Source organism: Acomys russatus, chromosome 10, assembly GCF_903995435.1.
Source record: "Acomys russatus chromosome 10, mAcoRus1.1, whole genome shotgun sequence".
In the NCBI taxonomy this organism is placed as follows: Eukaryota; Metazoa; Chordata; class Mammalia; order Rodentia; family Muridae; genus Acomys; species Acomys russatus.
Genome location: NC_067146.1, coordinates 52,447,999 through 52,456,703, shown reverse-complemented (window position 1 = coordinate 52,456,703; position 8,705 = coordinate 52,447,999).

Below are 8,705 nucleotides of genomic sequence, written 5' to 3'. Positions count from 1 at the left end.
AGGTATCTCTACAGTAGGATGTGGAGACCTTTGGTTATATGCTGAGGCGTGACATAGCTGGATCATATGGTAGCTCTGTGTTTCATTTCCTTATATACTTCCACGCCGATTACCATAATGGCTGTATTAGTTAGCGGCAGTGAATAAGGGCTCTAATAATCTCTTTTGTTTTTCACATTTCCCCCTAACAGTTTGATTATAAAATATAGAAATATCTTTATTTCTTTATCTGTCTACAAACATATACAGGGAAGAAACATCAATAGAAGTAGATATTGTTCCAAGAAAGTGAGAAATTGATTGTCATATAGAAGTGAAGGGGGCGGGGGAGAGAATTGGCCACAAGAGAAAATACTTTTTCAACTTTGCAATGCAATTTGTAGAATTTGTAGTTCAACAGCCATGTGGTTGACATCATTTGCTTGTTACACGGGAAGAATCTCAGGCCCTGTACCAGCTCAGCTAAAACACCATCTGTATCTTGCTAAGCTTCTCAGGTAATTTGAATGTGCCTTAGTTTTCTGCAAAACCTTCATCTATGTTCTCTATTCACTGTGAGGAGACTACCCAGACGCTGGAAATCTCCAACCATGTCTTTAGACCAGAATATTCTGCCAGAGAGGTTTGGTGCTGCTGGACGTGGAAAACATAGAGCACGAATCCTTTTGTTCAGAAACCAGGTATCAAAAATACAAGTCCAGGGACCAGTGCAATGGCATAGTAGATAAAGTCACTTGCCGCCAAGCCTGACAACCCAAGTTCAATTCCCAGGACCCACCTGTAGAAGGAGAAAACTCATTTCTGAAAATTGTACTCTGATGTCCATATATGTGCACAAACATACACATAAAATAAAAAGGTACATATATTCTAAAGGCACAAGTCTATTTAAAGACAACTTATTAAAAGCAAAAGTGAAATTTAATTATAATATGGCTTCAATTTAGTAACTAGTGGTGCAAAGTTAAATAATTTTGGGAAGCGTGATCAGATTTCAAGTTCACTTGAGATTCAATCCTTTAACAACTTAGATCATGCAGAGCTGATAATCAATATAATATTGATATATACTTTATCTCTATTATAAATTATTTAAAACATGTACAAGAACGTGATACAGCAAAGTTGTCATTTTAAGTGTTTAAAGAGTATCAGTTTCTGTGGCTAAAGGTGTGACAGAAACAACTCAAAAGAGGAAGGACTAAAATAAAATAAAATAAATTAAAACAAAACAAAACAAATAAATTTTTAAAAAGAGGAAGGACTTACTTGCCCCTGGCTTCAGAGACTTCACTTCGGGATTGATTGCTTGGCCCAGTGTACTCAGCAGAATGTGACGGGAGGTGGGAGTATGTGGCACAGGAGAAGAAATTTCACAATAGAGAGGTGTGGGGGCTGGTGGTGGGTGAGGAGACTATGCTCACCTCAAAGGCACATGTCCTGAGATTTACCTTTGCCAGCACCATCCTGGCCTCTTAAGTGTCTGTAAGTTCCTGTGTCACCAGCTACAGACTGAATGTTCACTATGTGATCCTGTTTGGAGACATTGTATATTCAGGCCACAACATTTCACTCCTGATTTGCATGCATCTCATAGTACAAATGTATTGAATTCAACCTCATGAATCTCCAAATGATTTTTATTTTTAAGGTCTTTAAAATATTTACTTATTTGTTTGTATGTATGTGTTGGCGAGTGTACATATGTGTACCATGTGTGTAGGCTCCCACTGAGGCCAGAAGAGATATTGGATACCCTGGAACTGGGTATCTACCTAGATAGCCACCAGGTGGGTGCTAGCAATTGAACCCCAGTTCTCTGCAAGAGTGCTAAATGCTCTTAACCATTAGGCCATCTCTCCAGCCCCAAGAGTTTCCAAATTCTTATTCGTTGCAACATTGTTCAAAAGTCAGCTCAAAGATTCTACTGAGATTCAAGGCAATTACTTATCTATAAGCCTCTGTAAAATCAGAGTGAAAGTTACATATTTCCAAGATACCATGGCACAGAATAAATACTTCCATTCCAAAGGGGAAGGATAGAAAGAAATGATTGGACCTAAGTGAGACCAAAACCTAACTAGGCGAACATTAAGCCCTCTGATTCCATGTGCAGCACCTGGAAGGTGTGGCAGTGTGACGGAAGCTCCAACAGACTCAGACAGCCCTACCCTGCAGCCTTCCTGGCTACAGGCCACAAGACTTGTCTCTCGGGCTGGTTTAGTTTGTTGCCTGTGGCTTTGCTTAATAGATGCTCTATGTTACTGGCTTGTTCAACTTCCTGGACTCGTTGTTGGAGTTTAGGTTTTACACTCATGTCTTCACGTCTTGTCCCGTCAGGAACTTCTTACAGGGAAGCTGACTCTGTCACACATTGCTTGCCCTCCCAGGCTTTCCTTTGACACTGGGGCGGGAGGTGGGGGGTGGGTCTGGAGAAGTCCTCATGACTCTAAAATGTTTATATTGGCATGATTGTAAAATCCTAAGGCCACTGGGCAGTGGTGGCACATGCCTTTAATCCCAGCACTTGGGAGGCAGAGGCAGGCAGATCGCTGTGAGTTTGAGGTTAGCCTGGTCTACAGAGCAAGTACAGCACAGTCAAGGCTACACAGAGAAACTCTGTCTCAAAAAAACCCCCAAACAACAACAACAACAAACAACAACAACAACACCCCAAAAAACCAAAATCCTAAGGCCAAGATCAGTTCAGTAGTAGCTAGGCCTTTCTCTACACTGTGGCTGCATTGACCTCTGAGGGCCCGGGCTGATGGGGGAACACAGAGCTCTGGGGGACACTCAAGGAGAAGGTTCTATTGACTTTATGTACTCATTCCTTCAAGCCTATAATGGCTGGGCTCTGGCCAATTCCTGAGGCACTCTCAAGGCATCTTTCTTACTATTCCAGTGCAAAGTCCTTAGCTTGTTTTTACAACACTAATCTTCTCAGAAACTGTAACTTTGTGACACCCAACTTTTACAAGTCTCTCAAGTCTTTCTTCCTTTGTCTACTTTTTTGCTTCTATTCTTACTGTGAACTGGCTAAAAAGCATCCAGTGATGCCAGCGCTATAGCCTGGATGCTGGACAGCTTACATATTTCCTCTATGGTGAGGTCTCAGGATAGCAACACAATATGGACAAATTCTTTCCCACAGTGCAACATGCACAGTATCTAGTACAATTCCTATCTGAGACCACGGAGCAGTGCTGCACCCCCGCTGGCCTTCTTCTCCAAGCTTGCATTGGAATTTCCCATAATTAAAACTCAGACAGCATGCTATGGTGTCTCCAGCCTCCAAACTCCTCTAAATCTCTCTCCCAAATAATTCCAAGCTCCTCTCCCCCGACCCATCACAGCCAAGATCACAGTTCTTAGGTGTATGTGTGTGTGTGTGTGTGTGTGTGTGTATGTGTGTGTGTGTGTGTGTGTGTGTGTGTGTGTGTATTCATCACTGTGACCTGACAAACACGTTGCAAGAGAAAAGGGTTGCTTTGCGCTGGTGGCTTTAGAGGGTTTACATTATAGCTGCTTGGTTCTCTGAATGTGAGGAAAGCCATTCCCTTCTGATGTGCAGAAGCTGGAGAGGGGGTGGGAGGAGGGTAGGGAGAAGGGGAGGGGAAGGGAGAGAGGGCTGGAGAAGAGGCTTACCCTTCAAAGCATGCCCTTGGGTCCTATTTCCTCCAGGCAGGCCCCACTTCCCACCATTTCCACCATCTCCACCATATCACGACCAGCTAGGGACCAAGTGTTCAACAAGTGAACCTGTGAGAGACACTTCATATTTGAATGCCTATAATGATCAACCTCTCCCACTCAGGAGACTGAGGCAGGAAGGCGGCTGCATGGCTTTCTGAAATACGTGTCAGTGTGAGCTTCAGCAAATATAGCTGGTCAGTGTAACAGCAGTGGCAGTTTTTAAAAAACTCAGGAGCTTTCTTCTTTGGGTTTTCTTAAACATGTTTTTTTTTTTTTTTAACGAAGAGCTGAAAGTGGGTCTGGGGAGATACTGCTGTGGGTAAAAGTTCAGAGGCAGCTCAGACAGGAAGATCACAAGTTTAAACCACCTTGGGCTACATACTGAGACCTTGGCTTAAACAAACAAACAACAACAACAAAAAAAACCATAATACTATTCTGAAAGCAGAAGTAACTTACAGTGAATGCCACACTTGCTCTTTAGGGCTCGCAAGAACGTGAAAGCACTCCATATAAATTGTTTAGCTCATATACCGTATTTTTTGGACTGTAAGATGTACCTGACCATAAGATGCACCCAGTTTTTAGATCAGTAAAACAAGAAAACCAGTAAAAACAGCAATTGGATCATAAGGCCCACCCCAATTTCTCCCCAACTTTTGAGGGGGAAAGTGTGTCTTATGGTCCAAAAAATATGGTAATGCTATCTAGTATAGATTATTGAATGGTTTCCTGCAGGGGGTTTCAAACTGATCTGAGATTCCATCAGGACTTGCTAAAATCTTGAAGACCAACTGACTTCACCAATGAGAAGGAAAGGCAGTGCTCGCTGCGTCTGTTCTCCTCTGACTGTGGTGACACAAGGGCCTCTGTAACACTTCAACAGGATTGTGCCTCAAGTGACACAATTATACTGATGCAAGTATGTAAATGCCCCCAAACCCAGTCACTGTACCAGCCCTATTATCCCTAGCCTACCCTTGGACCGAGGAGATGATGCTAAAGTCAGAGGCAGTGATTCTTGTACCATTTTGGTTCCCTACACCCTGGGAAATCTTGGGTAAGCGTGGGCCAGATTTCCTTGAAGGGCCTTGCAGAGCTACTTTCTCTCTTCTTCTCCCTTGCTCTGTGCCCTGGAAGGCCACCTAGGTGACCTACCTCAGGGGCCTCAGAGGAATTTAGCAAAATCAGGAGGAGGAAGATGGTGACAGTGGTGATTATCCTTCAACTCTGCTCCGTCCTGAGTGGCCACATGTCTGTCACATGTCAGGAGTCCCTTCATGCAGTCTTGCTTTTCTTTTCATAACTGCTTACTTCCTCTCCCCTTAGGCCTGGAGTGTGAGTCTTCCCCATTAATCTTAATCTAGTCTTTTCCCTAAACTCTAGCCACCCCTTCATTACCCCCTGAGTTAATATGGTCACTAAATGTTTCTGAGCCCCTATTCCTTAGTTTACACATCACATGATAGATGTTATTATTATCTTATCACACATATTTTAGATTAGTTTTGTTGCTATCTGTTTTTCTTGTGGAGAAATGTTCTTACTTGGCAAAAAAAAAAAATCTTGCTAAGTAAATAAAAAGTACATTAGCTAGCTGTTATTGCATTAAGAATCACCACAAACATAGCAGCTTAAAGCAACACACATCCGTTAGCTCACACTTCCTGTGGGCCAGGAGTCAGGGCTAGCTTAGTTGGCCGTTTCCCCAGAGTCTCCCTTGACTGCACATGAAGGGTGGTTTCATCTGAAAGTTTGACTTGGGAAGACACTTCCAGATTCACAAGGATTGTTGGCAGGATGCATTTTTTTTGATAAGACTGAGGACCCAGGCTGCTTGCTGTATGTAGGCTGTATGTAAACTGCCCTCAGTTCCTGGTGACCTTCCAGTCCCTAGAAGACACGCCCAGTATCTGGGTGAGCAGGACTCCCAATGTGGCTGATTACTTCATTAGGTCAGCAAGGAGAGTCTCTTGAGGGAGTCTGCTTGCAAGAGAGAGTCTTGTATATGCCAACATAACCACGGAACGGATATTTCATTAACGTTACCACATTTTATTCACTAGCAGCAAGCTTCAGACGGTGCCCACATGCACCATCTGAAAAGGCATGGGTACTCCGAGATGTAGCTCCTAAGAGCCATTTTATAGATGGTCACACATGGAAGAGGAAAAAAAATGTCTGCTGAGAGCTTGAGTGTTGGATGTGGCCAAGATCTGGGGCTTGAGTAGAGATAATGCAACATGTTTGACAAAGGTAAAGAAATGAAAGAGAGAGGGAGAGAAAAGGGGGGTAGTGGTGGGAAGAAGGAACCAAGATGATAAAACAAGGCTGGAGTCATTGAGGAAGCTCAGTGGGTAAAGGCCCTTGCCAGACATGACTGCCTGAGTTTAATCCCCAGGTTTTAATCCCAAAAGGTAGAAGAAAACAGGCTCCTATTTCAATATGTGTGCACGCATGCACACACTCAAGCACAACATGCACACACACACACACATAAATGTAATAAAATTTAAAGTAAAGGCAATGCTCAAAAGACAAAAGTTAAAACACGGCTTAATTAAGCAAAACTGGTAAAACAAAAACAAAAACAAAAACCCATGGCTCAGGCAGTATAACAATGCCTGCCTATTGAGTGTACACCTTCTTATCCTACCTGAGCATGGAGAGTCTACCACAGCCAGGAATGAGAGGTGTGCGGGACTTTGCTTTTGATGCTGTGAAAATTCACCTAAAAGCCCCAAGTTTGACCTGAAAGAAGAGGTATAGGGCAGAAGTGCCTTCAAAAATACAAGAGCTCAGGGGACCTGGTGGCAACAATTAAGCAAAATCTTACAGAGGCTCTTGTTTCTCTTACCCATAGAAGCAGCCAGAGACCTGGGGGGCTGGGAGCTCCTCCAGGGGAGGAGGAGATTTGAACAGGATTGTGTCTAAATTGGGGAGGGAAGAAGGGGGGGAGGGAATGAGGGAGGAGGAAAAAGAGAAGGCAATTGGGATGGGGCTTTATTTGTCACCCAAGTCAATCTCAATTATTTAATACAAGGTATATGGTAACCAAATTACCCCTTTCCTGTGTGCCCTGGGTCTGCATAGCTGAAGGGAAACCAGGAAAGAGAGTGTATTTTATGTATATATTTGATCCTTGCCACAAATACTACTAAGTAGTATCTATTGTTTAGCCCGTTTAAAAAACAGGACATTGAGGCTCAGAGATAAAATAATTTGCATAAGGTCTTGTTTCGGGTTAAGCAGCAGATTTCTTTTGGTTTGGTGATGCTGGAACAGACCCAGCACCTCAGGACAGGCTGAGCACTTGCTCTACCAAGAGGCTGCACTCTGGTCCCCTCACGCCTTTGGCTTTGGCTGTGTGACCACACCACTGAAATACGGCCAACTATGATTCATTCCTAGAGGCAGACTCTTCCTTCCCTGTGCAAATTGCTGCCTGCTCGTTGAATGAATTTGGCATTCTGATGGCACCGGGAAATGGTGGGACTGCAGCCACAGTGTCTACAGCAGGACTGGAGCCCAAGGGGGCCTGCCTGCACTGGGCCTGTGTGGGCCAGCCTAGCTGCTGAGTCACAGGCTTGCTGAGAATTTGCCTTAGTAACCAAAGTCTCTGTCATCCCGCCCCAAGGCTTATGCAAAAGGGTTTGGTTCAAAAGAGTTTGTCTTTCCACTTGGAGAAATAACTGCCTTTCTTTGTTCTAAGTTTTTACTATTCAGTATCAAAAGTTTTTGAGGGCAGACTAATAGAAGTCTTACACAGTGTACGAATTGTACCCCCCTTTGAAAAAAAGCAAATGCCTCCCCAAATAGCAAGCATCTTATCACTATGCCCATGTCTTAGCATATCACAGTCATATGATAACAGCAGTAACGGTAACCGTAGTGGCTAATCTAGTAAATACTACCAGCCACCGGGGGAAGAACAGTCACTGTTTACAAACTCTTAGCTTTAAGTCTTTCACTGTGGTGTGGATGTTCCCAGGTCACAGATGAGGGAGTGCATGTCAGTGATGTCATCGGCCTGGCCAGATTACACCCAGATGGGCGCTGGACTTTGCATCCTGTCCCTGCCTCACTGAGGCTCGAATGACTGGTGTGGCACCAATGGAATCCATGACCTCACTTGCTTCCGATTCTGAATGAGGGGGAGACACAGAATAGGAAATTTCTGTGCATTTCCAATTCCGAACTATATTTAAGAATTTAAAAAATATTTTACGAAGCCAGGCATGGTGGCACATGTCTGTAATCCCAGCACTTGGGGGTGGGGAGAGTGGGGGGGGCAGAGATAGGCAGATTGCAGTAAGTTCAAGGTCAGCCTGGTCTACAAAATGAGTCCAGGGCAGCCAAGGCTACACAGAGAAACCCTGTCTTGAAAAGAATAAGAATAATAAGAAGTAAAAAAACTATGATTTTATGTGTATGAGTTTTGTCTGTATCTATATTTGTGTTCCATAGAGTGTCTGTTTCCAGGGGAGGCCAGAAAAGAGCCTCAGATGGCTGTGAGCCTCCACAAACTGTGGTCCCCTGAAATACAGCTAGTGTTCTTAACTGATCTTTGAGCTATAGTCTTAAATACTGTTCTTGTTTCTTTTTGATTTTCCAAGATAGGATTCCTCTGTGTAGCCCTGGCTGTCCTGGAACACACTCTGTAGACCAGGCTGGCCTTGAACTCAGAGATTCACCTACATGCCTCCACTTCCGGAGTGCTGGGATTAAAGGCATGCACCATCACGCCCAGCTTTGCCAAGCTCTATTATTATGTTCAGTCTCAGTTGGTGAGCCGTTTTGGAAGGATGAGGAGGTGTGGCATTTGTGAATGCCTGTGTGGAGGTCAGAGGTCAACTTTGTGGAGTGAGTCAGTACTCTCCTTCTACCACGAGGCTCCTGGCAGCCAGTTCTTTAGAGGGCAAAGCTATTTTGCAAGCCTCGTGTGTGTTGTTTTAGAGATGGGGGGGGGGTCTCTGTGTTACCCCAGCTGACATCTACTGCTGGGGTAA